Below are 14228 nucleotides of genomic sequence, written 5' to 3'. Positions count from 1 at the left end.
TCAAGCTTAACCTATGTTTAATTTATCTTTAATGTTTTTGTTTTCGTTTACCTTAATGAAAAGCAGGCACATCCATCACAATTACTCTGTAGATGAGGAAATGTGGAAGAAAGCTGATCTTAGTCACTTAATAGCAAATGTCTTTACTTTGTGTTACCTTTTTGAGTTTCTAGTTTGGCATTGCACAGAAAGGTGGTAATTTTTGGGTGTAGTTAGGAAATATTTCCACTATCCAGCCACTCTGGTAATGTTTTCAGTGAATCCTCAAGGGAATCTAATTTTGAGGTATACAATGAGGTAAGTGTTTAACCTCATTTACATGTTTGTAATTATAACTGGCTGTTCTGAGCACCAGGCCTCTTTAAGTTTAACTGAACTGTCTTCCTTTTATCAATTAAATAATTTAATGTCCTGTAATAAGTACTAAGGTCAATAAGTATACAGAAATAACAAAACAAAATAGACTTAATCAATGTGTGTTATCCTTCATATAAGGGCACAATATTTTCAATTTAAGGTTCCTGATGAGTATTTGCAATAGTCAAGGATGGGTTTAAAGATTTTCCAATACTTTGTAAGTGGTGACAGACCATTGGCTTTTTTTTGTTGTAGTTTTTCACAGAAATCTTCACTCAGATTGCCAAAATAAACAAACTTTATAAAAAAACTAATGAATTAACAATTGCATAATAGGCTGTATTTGTCATGTCTGCATGTCCTTCCTGTCTCCAGAATGTTGCCTCTGTTATTATGGTTATATATGAATTATTTAAATTTAAATGACTTTTCAATAGTTCCAATAACATTTGTGTTATCTGGCACAATAGCAACTGGAATGCTGCACCAAATGGGATCCCTGAGTTCCCCCTCCAATGGTCTCAAATCATCTGCACTTTAAAGTTTTTGACAGCTCTGGAGGCATCATTAAGGGTGATAGTCCAGTTTTAAAGCTATGAATTTATCTTTTCCTGATTTGTACTACGTTGGATTTCTTCAGGCAATAATGCCTGAATTGTTAAAAGGAACTCAACGTGACAAGTGTAGAGCAATATTTGTTTTTATGCCACCTATTGTTTTCCTTGCTATTAATGGCAATTTAGTTGTTCCTTCCTCTACTACACTTTATATGACGTGTCTTTGTTGTCTACAAACACCAGTTCTTTTTTATGAAATTCAGAAGAATTCCCACATAATTTTGTGCACATTTTTTTCCACATTTCCTACTGTTGTTGTTGCAATAAATCTCTGACTACTGCCATTTTTTTATTTGCCAGCTGTTCCCAGTGAGTTCCACACAACAAAAATTTCACTATATAAAGAAAACAGATGATACAATGATAGCAGCATTCCACACTGTACCAGGGAATGTGATGTTCTTCCATCTTTGCTGGTCTTGTTCTCTCTGAAGAAGGTGGCTGTTCCTGACAAGGTTAAAAATCACACAACACCAGGTAATAGTCCAACAGGTTTAATTGGAAGCACTAGCTTTCGGAGCGCTGCTCCTTCATCAGGCACCTGAGGAAGAAGTGGCACTCCAAAAGCTAGTGCTTCCAGTTAAACCTGTTGGACTATAACCTGGTGTTGTGATTTTTAACTTTGTACACCCCAGTCCAACACTGACATCTCCAAATCGTTCCTGACAAGGACTGCCTTCTGTCTCCAAGTACTCGTTCATACGTTTTATTTCAATGGGCTGGTTGTTTACCCTTTTTCAGTCACTTACTTCATCCTTCTACGCAACAAATACAGAGCAGGTACCCAAAATGTTATAGTAGTCAGCTAACCTTTTTCCATTATTTTGGCTTGAGTTTACTTTTTAGTTTACCTCATACTGAAGATCATTTGCCAGCATTCACCCGATGAAGGAGCTATGCTCTGAAAGCTTGTGATTTAAAATAATCTGTTAGACTATAACCTGGTGTTGTCTGACTTCTGACCTTTACTAAACACTTTTGTACCTTTTATTTCTATACAAGGTACCAGAAGATTCCCTGCTATCAATTTTGGAACCCGTGTACATGTACCTTTTGTTGTAACCTTTGTTTTGCGTCAGTACGGGCTACTGTGGTTTTTTTGTTTGAAGATCGGAAATTAATACTGTGCCAATTTATTCTTTAAGAGTTCTATACTATTCTCAAAAATAGTCTGTACGTATGTCCTTTCTTCTTTACAAGGGGTTGAATGAAGAATTATAGTATACTGACTAAATGCCTGTAGGGCTTTGTTTTGTATCCTGTAAATCTAACTATGTTAAGTTGAAAAGTGAATGAAACCAGGGAAATTCAGCTCCGATCTGGAAAGTATTGTTTGCACTCCTTGTAGCGGAAAGAGGAGTCTCACAAATGTCTGTTGAATTTTGAATCCAAGTTTTTATGCCATTTAAATGTTGTTGAGTGTTAAAAAATCTAGATGCTACTTTGTCTCTTTGTATTCTTTCATGGGATATGGGTATCACTGGCTGTACCAACATTTATTGCCAGCTATAATGGGTCAAAATCCTGGAATTCCCTCCCTAATGGCAAAATGGGTCAACCTACAGCAGATGGACTGCAGCACACCACCACCTTCTCAATGGTGACTAGAGACAGGCAATAATGACCAGAAATGTCCACATCCCACAAATGAATTTTTTAAAAAATGCCCTAGAGAATATAGCTGCCTTAAATCACTGCGTCTTTGGGTGTAGATACTAACACAGTACTGTCGGGGAGTTTCACGATTTAAACCTAGCAAGTTTATGTCCAAGTCAGGATGGTGTGTTGCTTGGAAGATAACTTGTTAGTGATGGTGTTCCTGTGCACATGCTGCCTTTGTCCTTCTATTTGGGGAAATGGTGGATTTGTGCGATTTTTAAAAAATTTGTTTTGACATATTCCTGGAGCAAGTGGCACTTGGACTCAGGCCTCATGGCCCAAAGCTAAAGAGATTGCCACTGTAACACACAAGGTGCTGAACGTAGGATGTTTTCATTTCCAGCATTTGTATTCATAGAAGGTTAGGCTCAATAGGCAATCTTTCATCAGTTTAGTTTGCTATTTAGTAAATTGAATTTTGGAAGCAATCAAATCTTTTTTGAGAAACAAATATAGATGGGAGCGGAGAAGTGAAACAGTTTGTCTATGAAGAGCCTCTGACTACTCAATTTCTTGGGGTAATAGTAGGTGAATAGGATTGGTGAAGTATTAAGCATGGAGCAAAGGGAAAGGGAGGAATAAGTTTGGCCAAGTGGCTCAATGAAAAAATGGCAAGAAAATTAATGGAGTACAGGTGTTTGAGGACATTCGAGTAATTGACAGTGCCTCCAGCTTTAGTGTCAAACTTTACATTTGTTTCTAGTGACAAACTCCAAATTGTTGGCATGTATTTTGTCAATGATCATTATAAGGTTAGGTGTATAATAATCCAGAGATCTGTGGATGCTTGGTCAATGAGTGTGTTCAAGGTGTGATTGATTCTTAGAATCGAATGAAATCAAAAGATATAGAGTTGAGATCAAACTTCAGGCCTAACATGCCATATGCCTTCTCCTATTTCTTAATTAGGCTTGTTATCTAGCAGTTCCATAGTATTTAATATTGTTCAGAACTCCAAAATGAAATAACACATGCTATTTTTCAGCTGAGTCCAGGTAGTATTGTTATGAAGATGTGAGTGTACCTTTAAAAGCAGCTACCAGGCACAGCACCAAGTGTTCTCAGTAAGGCAACAATGTATGTAACACTGGGTTGAACAACTTGAGTAGTTCGGTGCCTGGAGACAAAAACCATTTCAAATTTGGCCAATCAGTTTAAATTGTACCCCGATTAAAAATACCAATTTCCAATCAAGTTTGAATTGAGTATATTGACTATCTTAAAAGCCAATGATACAATCTGATGCTCTGGGGTATAAGACTGGGGGAAAATTGAACAGTTGAGAGGAGAACTGCCAAGCTCAACATGTACCAGACTGCTTGAAAAAACAACTCTGTAAAAAGTACCTTTTCGATCAATAACCTGTGATGCAGAAATTCCTAACAAGGAGAAAAGAAGACGCAGGAAGATCCAAAGTTAGGAACCGACAGCTGCCTGGTTTTGAGATGAGAAGTGTTGGTTTGTAAATATTAATTGGGAGTTTTATCAGACTGGTATTATAAAAGGGAAGGGAAAAGATGGGTTAGAGAAAGAAATTGTAAGTAGTGGTTAGTTAGTTATTCTCTGTTATAGTTTAAGAAATACAGTTATTAATTTTTACTTTAAATAGTTCTTGGCTACTTGATTTTTACAGATGACTGCAAGGGATAAATGCTTTTCTGTGTTGCTGGTTTTAAGCAGGAGAGTTTACCCTGTGTCCTAACAGTTTGGGGACTTGGGTCCGTGATTTGACCTGGTTTAGACAGATTTGAATAGATTTGGGAGTACAAAAAATCCCAGCAGATCTAAACACTTGCAGTTTAGTGTCCTAGATCTTGAAATAAACTGCAGGTGAGACAATTTGTTTAATTTTGGTGACTTGCAGTTGATTAAATTAAGCGAGAGAAAACTGGCTCTTAAAATTCTAAAGAGGTTCTGGGATTTGAAGATGATTCTCAAATTTGCCAAGAAAGTTTAGAAGCAAAGAAAAGGGCCAAATGTTTAGAATTAGCAAAAACGTTAGATTTGGGTTTAATCAAGGACAAAAGTAAAGCTGAAATTGTAAAGGGGTTAGTCAAACACTTAGGTGTGTTAGAGAAACAGGCAAGTGCAGTAGAGATAGAAAAACTTAAATTACTATTGAGGAAAAAGAGAGAGAAGGTTCTTGGCTGAGCAAAGAGAGAGAAGAAAGGGAGAGAGGAACAGAGAGAAAGAGAGAGAGAATTTGAACTTGAAGTTGCAACTTAGACAGCAAAGTCAAGTTAACAGGATGGAGAGTGAAAGAGAAGGTAGTAATAAGTATGTCAAAACTCTGCCACATTTTGATGAGAAAGATGTTGAAGCCTTCTTTATTTCATTTGAAAAATTGGCAGATGGATTTATGGGTAATGCTAGTTCAGACTAAATTGGTAGGCAGAGCTAGTGAGTTATTTGCCAGATGAGGTCATTGTCAGATAAGGTGTCAAGAGACTATGAAGAGGTTAAACGGGCTACTTTAAGTGCTTCTGAATTGGTACCAAAAGATACAGACAGCAGTTCAGGAACACAAAGAAGGAACCAGGTTAGAATTATGTTGAGTTTGAAAGAGTTAAACATAGTCACTTTAATTGATGGGTGTATGCTTTGAAATCGATAGGACAGTTGCGGCTCTAAGAGAGATTAATCTGCTGGAGGCGTTTAAAAACTCACTTCCAGAGAATTCACGTGGAAGAACAGAAAGTTCAACAAGTGAGAAGGGCAGCTTGTCTTATGCACCAGCATGTACTAGATGAGTACATGCTGGTGCATAAGACAAACTTCTGGCCACAATTTTGTCCTGTGAGGGATAGAAATTGGGAGAAAGGGAGGACTTGCACTACGAAACTCAGAGTAGAGAGCACTAATTGGAATTTACCACAGGATAAAAAAGAAGCCCAAGATGGTGCAAAGGAGGTGAAAGGCTTCAGGTGTTTCCACTGTGGTAAAATAGGACATGTAAAGTCACAGTGCTGGTCATTTAAAGAAAGGCACTGGGAAAAGATGTGGTAAAAGAAGCTAAGCTGGTGGTATTAGTAAAGGTAGTAAAAGAGGCCCCAAGAACAGCCGATGAGCTACATGAGAGTGCACAGCCTAGGCAGAGGCTGGGCATGGAGTTAGTACCTGATTTCCACAAAGAATTCACCTCAGTGGATAAAGTTTACTCAGAAAGAACAGTGAGAGAAGGACAAGAAGTTATAATTTTGAGAGATACAGGATATAACCAGTCGCTGATCGTAAGGGATGAGTGAATATGCACTCTTTCTGATCTGTTACCCAAGAGTATGGTAATTTGTGGGATAGATGGACAGAAATTTAGCATTCCCCTACGTAAGATTAGGTTGGAATGCCAACTTAAGAATGGGGAAGTTACAGTGGGAGTGATTGACAGAGGGTCAGTTCCAGGAATTCAGTTTGTTCTTTGGAATGATTTGGTAGGATCCAAGGTGGAAGTGACACCCCTTGTGGAAAAGCCCATGGAAAACCAGAAACTGAGGAGTTAAAACAGAAATATCCTGGTATTTTCCCAGATGATGTGGTAACCAGATCCCACTATCATAAATCACAGCACAAAGTGACAACTAAAGAGAAAAATGAAGAAGTTGAGGTTCAGTTAGCACATACCCTGTTTGATGTAATGGTGCAGGAAAAACCTGAACAGGCAGACGGTCAGACAGAAGTGTTTAGTCCTGAAAGGCTAAAGGACTTGCAACAGCAAGACAAGACGATAAAAGATATATATATGGATGTGTACTCTGAAAAGGAGGCAGAGAATATTTCGGAGGGTTATTATCTAAAAGATAGAATCTTAAAATGGAAATGGAGACCACAGTAGGTTAGTGCAGAGGAGAAATGGGCTGAAGTGCACCAGATTGTGTTGCCGGTAGCATACAGACAGGAAGTGTTATGGGTAGCACATGAACTACCTGTAGGAGGTCACCTAGGGGTACGAAGGACTCAGGCTAAGGTACGAAAACATTTTTATTGGCTGGAATGCACAAAGTTGTAGTTAACTTTTGCCGTACGTGTCATACATGTCAAATGGTATGTAAGCCACAGATGGTAAGAAAAACCAGCACCTTTGTTGCCAATTCTTGCATTTGAAGTACCTTTCATGTGGGTTATAATTAATTGTGTAGGTCCCTTCCCGAGAACTAAAAACGGGAGCCAGTACTTGTTAACCATAATGGATGTGGCTACCAGATTTCCAGAGGCAATTCCATTAATGGAGTATCAAGGCAAAAAGAGTGGTAGAAGAGTTAGTAGCTTTCTTCACGTGGTATGGACTACCCAGAGAGATTCAGCTGGACCAAGGGTCAAATTTTCCTGCTAGGCTGTTTAAGGGGGCTAAAACATCTTAAGTAAACAGCACTTGAATTCCAGTGTGTATCATCCTGAATCTCAGGGAGCTTTAGAAAGGAGGCATCAGACCTTGAAGACCATGTTGAGAGCATACTGTCAGGATTACCCGAATAATTGGGATAAAGGTATGCCAATAAAGATGTCCCAAACGAATCTCCTCAGTTTACTGTCTTTGAGTTAATATTCATGGTCATGAAGTGAGAGGCCCTTTTTAAAATTAATTGAAGAAAAATTGACAGAACCAAAGTCGGAGACCTCATGATTAGATTATGTATCGGAGATGAGGGAGAGATTAAATCGAGTGGATGAGTTAGCTAAACAGCACCTAAAGAGGGCACGGTGTAGAATGAAGCAGGTGGCAGATAAAAACTCTTTAAGACTCTGACGTTTTCCCGAGGGGATAACATGTTAGTACCATTACCAATGATAGGAGATCTTTTCAAAGCCAGGTTTAGTAATCCCTATCAAATTGAGAAAACGTTGAGTCAGCTGAACTATGTGGTAAAGACGTCAGATAGGAAAAAAATGGTATTGGGTATGTCATGTGAACATGCTGAAACTGTATTACACTAGAGAGAAAGAACTGGAGAAACAGGTGTTAGTTACTGCCACGCAGAGTGAGGAATCAAATCCAGATGATATAGATTTTGAGGTGCCTCAAAATAGATTTAAAAATGAAGAAGTCCTTGAGGAGTGGAATAGATTAGTAAGCTATCTGTCTCAGGAGCATAGAACAGACTTGAAAGATTTGTTATTACAATACAAAGACATATGTATGGATCAGATCGGGAGAACTAATGCTATTGTACATGAAGTAGACATAGGGAATACTGCTCCGATAAAACAAAACCCCTATCTGTGTAATCCTCTTAAAGCCACACAAGTCCAGATGGTGGTGGAAGTCATGCTCGATGAGGACATCATCGAACCAAGCCAGAGCGAATCGAATTCGCTGATCATCTTAATTCCCAAACCGTACGGGACTCGACGATTCTTATGAATTTTCGGAAAGTCATCGCTGTTACAAAATCGGACTCGTATCCAATTGCTAGATCGGAGGACTGTATCGAGAAAGTTGGACAAGCCAGTTACATCACCAAGTTGGACTTAATGCGTGGTTACTGGCAGATACCTTTATCAGAGACTGTGAAAGAAATTTCTGCATTTGTAACTCCAAATGGGCTTTATCAGTTTAAAGTGATGCCCTTTGGAATGAAGAACGCACCCGCCACATTCCAAAGACTTATGAACAGAGTTGTAGCTGGTTAACAAACAGTGCAGTCTATTTGGACGATGTAGTGATCTTGACTAAGTCCTGGAAAGATCACATGGTACAGTTGGCAGAGCTCTTTGAATGACTATGAGAAGCAAAACTGGTGATAAACTTAAATAAAACTGAATTTACGAAAGCAGAGGTGACGTTCTTGGGGCATAATACGGAAGCTTGACCCCATGGAACGCAAAGATGAAGGCCATCGAAGAATTTCCACAACCAACCTCAAAGAAAGGGTGCTTCAATTCTGAGGACTCGGCAGATTCCACCAGAAGTTTGTTCCAAACTTCAGCAGTGTAGTGGCACCGTTAACCGATTTGCTGAAGAAGACCACAAAGTTTCAGTGGACAGAACCATGCCAGGAAACATTCGACTATTTGAAATCGATATTAACCACCAAACCAGTTTTAGCTACACCAAACATTTCAAAACCTGTTAAAGGTACAATCGATGCTCGTGACATTGGAGTTGGAGCTGAACTACTCTTGGAAAATAAGGATGGGTTTGAACTGCCGGTTGGTTACTTTTCGAAGAATATCAACATCCACCAGAGGAAATACTCCACAATCAAAAAGGAACTATTTAATTTGGTACTGGCCTTAGAGAATTTAAATGTGTCTGTCACGAACAATTGTTGGAGACACTGACCATAATCCGCTTACGTTCTTAGAATGTTTTAAAGACAAGAATATGAGGCTATTTCGTTGGAGTCTTATGTTACAGATTTTAACTTTAAAAATCATACGTTACAGGTCAGAAGAATGTAATCACAGATGCGTTATTGCAGCTTTAACTGATAGAGTTTAGATGAGATTTGTCTTTGTTTAATGTTGTATAGGTATATGGGAAAAAGTTAAGGTGAACTTATATTAACATTATTGGTATGTGAGAGTAATGTGTTTAAAAGGTACAAAAAAATGAAGCCATCTTTTCATTATGATGGTTCATTTTTTTTTAAGGGGAGGTGTTATGAAGGTTGTGGGTGTTCTTTAAGAGAGTTAAAAGCAGCAGAACTACTGGAGCCAACGCCAAGTGTTCTCAATTAGGCAACAATATGTGTAACGCTGGGTTGAACAAGAGTAGTTCGTTGCCTGGAGACAAAAACAAACTCCATTTCGGCCAATCAGTTTAAATTATACCCCAATAAATTTACCAATTTGCAATCAAGTTTAAATTGAGTATATTGACAATCTTAATAGCCAGTGACACAATCCAATGCTCTGGGGTATAAGACCGGGGGAAAATTGAATAGTTCAGAGGAGAACTGCCAAGCCTAACCTGCACCAGACTGCTTGAAGAAACATCTCTCTTAAAAGTACCTTTTCGATCAGTAACCTGTGATGCAGAAATTCCTAACAAGGAGAAAAAAAGACACAGGACGATCCAAATACAAGAACCTACAGCTGCCTAGTTTTGAGATAAGAAGTGTTGTTTTGTAAATCTTAATTGGGAGTTTTATCGGGCTAGTATTATAGAAGGGAAGGTAAAAGATAGGTCAGAGAAAGAAATTGTAAGTAGTGGTTAGTTAGTTAGTTATTCCCTGTTATACTTTATGAAAAACAGTTGTTAATTTTTACTTTAGATATTTCTTGGCCACTTGATTTTTGCAGATTACTCCACGGGATAAATGTTTTTGTGTGTTGCTGGTTTTAAATTAAGCAGGAGAATCTACCCCATGTCGTAACTTTATTCAGGTTTAACTGACAAGTGTCGGGTAACTTTCAGGTATCCAAGTGCTAAGCTATCACCATCTCAAGTAAGGCAAATTAGAAATCGTGATCTTTCTATTCTGTACTACTCCTAATATCAGAAGTTGTCACTTTAATCTGAAATATAGAAACCACAAAACGATCATTTATTAGTCATGTCAATATTGGGCAGATGTATAATTCTTAAATGTTAAGTTTGGTTCTTGTGTTTCCAAAAGGAGGCATGTTTTAAATTTACAGTTTTTAAAATGTATAACAAGTATTGTCACCGATGTCTCATGGAATGCTCAGGCTCAGATCCGTGCTGGTAAGTCTGAAATCTCTCTTAGTTGCTCTGTTAATCATGAAATTTTATTGAATTAGTTCTGAAGATTTTCAGAATTTTAAATTTAGAAGTTAAAATATGTTCAGGGAATACAGGGTATATTCACATGAGTAAATGCTGCAAAACCTCACTTAATGCAGTTGAGATAACTGAATATGGGTTCCATATCTACACATTTCATAGGTACTGCTCAGTTACAGTACAGAGTACTTGGCTTTTGATATCTCTTTCACAGTTAAATTTTTCGTTATTAAAATTAAATGAATTATTGCAACTTCTGAATTAATTTGTATACTTTAATGCAATCAAAACTGTTTAGAAGTTGTTTTTTAGCCCTTCAGTTAGCTATGAATTGATTTTACAATACTGTGTTCAATTTTGGTCTCCCTGTTATAGGAAGGATGTTGTGAAACTTGAAAAGGTTCAGAAAAGATTTACAAGGATGTTACCAGAGTTGGAGCTATAGGGGGAGGTTGAATAGGTTGAGGCTATTTTCTCTGGAGCATTGGAAGTTCTGGGTGACCTTTATAGAAGTTTATAAAATCATGAGAGGCATGGATGGGGTGAACAGCCGTGGTCTCTTTCCCAGGTGAGGGGAGTCCAAAACTAGAAGACATATAGGTTTAAGGCGAGAGGGTAAAGATTTAAAAGCCACGTAAGCGGCATCATTTTCATGCAGAGGATGGTATGTGTATGGAATGAACTGCCAGAGGAAGTGGTGGAGGCAGGTAAAATGACAACATTTACAAAAGCATCTGGACGAGCATAGGAGGAGGTAGGGTTTAGAAGGATATGGGCTGAATGCTGGCAAATTGTGCTAGATTAAATTTAGGATATCTGGTCGGCACAATCGGATCAAAGGTCTGTTTCTATGCTGTACAGCTCCAACTATCATTACAAGGCACAACTTCAGATAGAAGCTGTGTTACTGATGCAGAAAATGAAGATCTCCTTAAATTACAAAAGGATTTTCAGGAAATTATAGAACTGATCAGAGACTCTAAGTATGTCTTTAGTAAAAGGATATTATGATAAATGGTCTAAACCAGATCAATGCATTTTTATAAAATAATTTTTGAAATTACCTTTTTTATTCATTCAAGGGATTTGGGCATCACTGCCTGGAATAGCACTCACTGCTACCATGTTATTAACCCTTAACTGCCCTCTGGGCAATTAAGGATGGACAAAAAAAAGTAATTTCAGAAATTCCTTTTTTTAAAAAGGGGAATTTCAGAAACTCTTCTTTGCAAAACAGAAGTTTGGTTTGGTTTATATCTAATTAGAGTCATAGAGATACATAATATGGGAAGAGACCCTGTGAGCCAACTCATCCATGCCATAGAGATGTACAGCACGGAAACAGATCCTTCAGTCCAACTCGTCCATGCCGACCAGATATCCTAACCTAATCTAGTCCCACTTGCCAGCACTTGGCCTTCCTATTCATATACCCATCCAGATGCCTTTTAAATGTTGTAAACGTACCAGCTTCCACCACGTCCTCTGGCACCTCATTCTATATGTACACTACCCCGCTCTGTGAAAAAGTTGCCTCTTAGATCCCTTTTAAATCTTTGCCCTCTCATCTTAAACCAATGCTCTGGAGTTTTGGACTCAGGAATAATTTTGAATGAACTTAACCGAAGAACATGAAATATTATAAAAATTACATATAAGATGTAATTTCAATTGCAAACGCCTCCCCCCGCCCCGCCCATGCTATGTGTGTGACAAACTATTATTTCTTGTTCTTGTTGACTTCTCTGTAGCTTTTGACACAGTTGATTATGTTATCCTGTTCCAACACCACTGCATTCTTCATTTACTTGGGTAGGATGTCACTTGCCTAGATCCATTCTTATCTGACGGTAGCCAACAAATCATCTACATTGGTTTCTGTTTCTGCCCCCATGAGATTACTTCTGTTCCTTCAGGGGTTTAACTTTGGCTCTGCCCTCTGATTAGTTATCATCTATCTATATTGTTGTTTATTCGTTCATGACATGCTGGTGTCTCAGGTAAAGAACAGTGCCCATCCCTGATATCTCTTGGAAGATTTATTGAACCTCTGCTGTTCTTTTGGAGATATTATGGACTGAATTCTAGCTTTGACCTAGTTTCAGCAAAGGAGCAGCGATATATTTCCAAGACAAGGTGGTGTGCGACTTAGAGGGCAACTTGCAGATGGTGAGGTTCCAGTGCACCTGCTGCCCATGTTATTCTAGGCAGTAGCTGTCATGGGTTTGGAAACATAGAAATGTGGAAAAATATTACAAATTGAAGCAGTCTATTCATTGTATTCTGTCTGTACCAGCTAAGACAGAACTGTCCATCCATATTTTTCATGTTCTGGTCTGTAGCCCTGTAGCTTACAAAGCTTCACCTGCTTTTCCAAGTTTTTCTTTTACTGCAGCAATGGTCTCTGTCTCTACCAAGTACTGAATTCAAGATTCCCCCACCTCCCCATGTTCTAAATTTTCTTTTTGCACAACTTTCCTTTAGTCCTTCTGTCAGTTAATTTGTATCTGTTGTCCTAGTTATTAATCTCTTTGCTAACGAAAATAGATTCTTCTTAATTTTATGCACCTTAACTAAATCTCTTCTCAGCCTCTCAGCCAGGCTTATCTCATTGCTACGATTCTCCATTCCTGGCAATAGTTTAATAAACTCCTCTGTATGCTCTCTCCTGCAGTTGTATCCTTCCTGCAATGCAGTTCCCAGAACTGCACACCACACTGTAGCTGTGCCATAACTAGTAATGTACAGTTGTAACAAACTTCCTCGCTCTTTTATTTTATGTCTTGACTAACAAAGGAAAGTACTGTTTTGCCTTAATTCATTAATCCTGCTACCTTCAGGAATCTGTGGACATGCTTTTCAAGGTTATTCTGTTTGTTCACTCCCCAGTTTTCTACAAATTGCTTTACATTCTTTTGTCCTATTTGCCCTCAGCAAATTCATTACCTCGTATTGCTGGATTGAATTTCAGTGTTCATCCTTATGTTCTCCTAACTGGTCTACTGTTAGATTCTGGAAATCTACAGTACAGCTTTCTTCCTCACCACTAATCACAGAATCAAGTTTAAAAATCACACAACACCAGGTTATAGTCCAACAGGTTTAATTGGAAGCACACTAGCTTTCAGAGCACCGCTCCTTCATCAGGTGGTTGTCTAAAATCACAGAATCAATCTTGCATCATCTGCAAACTTATCAATCTCTCCGACATCTAAGTTAAATCATTTGATCTCTGCCGGAGAAACAAGGAACCGACAACTGAACTCTGCAATCCTTCTGGAAACATACCTTCTAGGCACAAAAACCATCCATCAGCCATCCCCCTTTGCATTCTTCCACTGAGTCAAATTTAGATCTAATTTTGAACACAGCTTGCCCTTGATTCCAAAGGGCTCTTAGTTTCTCACCAATCTGTACATGGAAGTTTGCCAAGTTTTGTAAAATTAATGTAGATGACATCAAACATGGTTTCTTCTTAAAGCTCAATCAACGTAATACAAGGTTAACTTTCCTTGACAAATACACATTACCAGGTCTTGATAAGTTAGTAGTTTCCAAAAAATAATTTATAACTTTTTCAATGTTTTTCAACAATGTGGGAATGAATACAGTGGTTTCTCCCTCCCTTCCAAATAACCGTGCATTTTTAGGAGTACTCTAGTACCATCATGGGAGGATTGGAAAATGATTTGTCTTCACTGTTTCCTCCCTTTTTCCTGTTGGCAGACTGGATATATTTCTCCTGGGTTTGGTGATGTAGCTACGTTAAAAATGCTCAATCCCTTAATATCTCTCTTCTCACTGTTTATGCTGTCCAATTTTCACACTCCTTAATCATAGTGTCTGTATTGATGCCTGTTTTGTCAAGATAGTTGTAAAGTATTAATTAAGAACCATGCCCAAGTCTTCTG

At 38.2% G+C, this 14228-nt stretch overlaps 1 protein-coding gene across 8 annotated transcripts in view; it reads left to right on the top strand.

The window, feature by feature from the left end:
- agtpbp1 (ATP/GTP binding carboxypeptidase 1) overlaps positions 1–14228 on the top strand; it is a 338830-nt gene that overhangs the window by 87921 nt on the left and 236681 nt on the right. The window lies entirely within an intron of this gene.

The sequence above is a fragment of the Chiloscyllium punctatum genome, chromosome 2 (assembly GCF_047496795.1).
Source record: "Chiloscyllium punctatum isolate Juve2018m chromosome 2, sChiPun1.3, whole genome shotgun sequence".
In the NCBI taxonomy this organism is placed as follows: domain Eukaryota; kingdom Metazoa; phylum Chordata; class Chondrichthyes; order Orectolobiformes; family Hemiscylliidae; genus Chiloscyllium; species Chiloscyllium punctatum.
The sequence above is the reverse complement of the archived record's forward strand: the minus strand, read 5'-3'. Positions and strand labels throughout refer to the sequence as shown.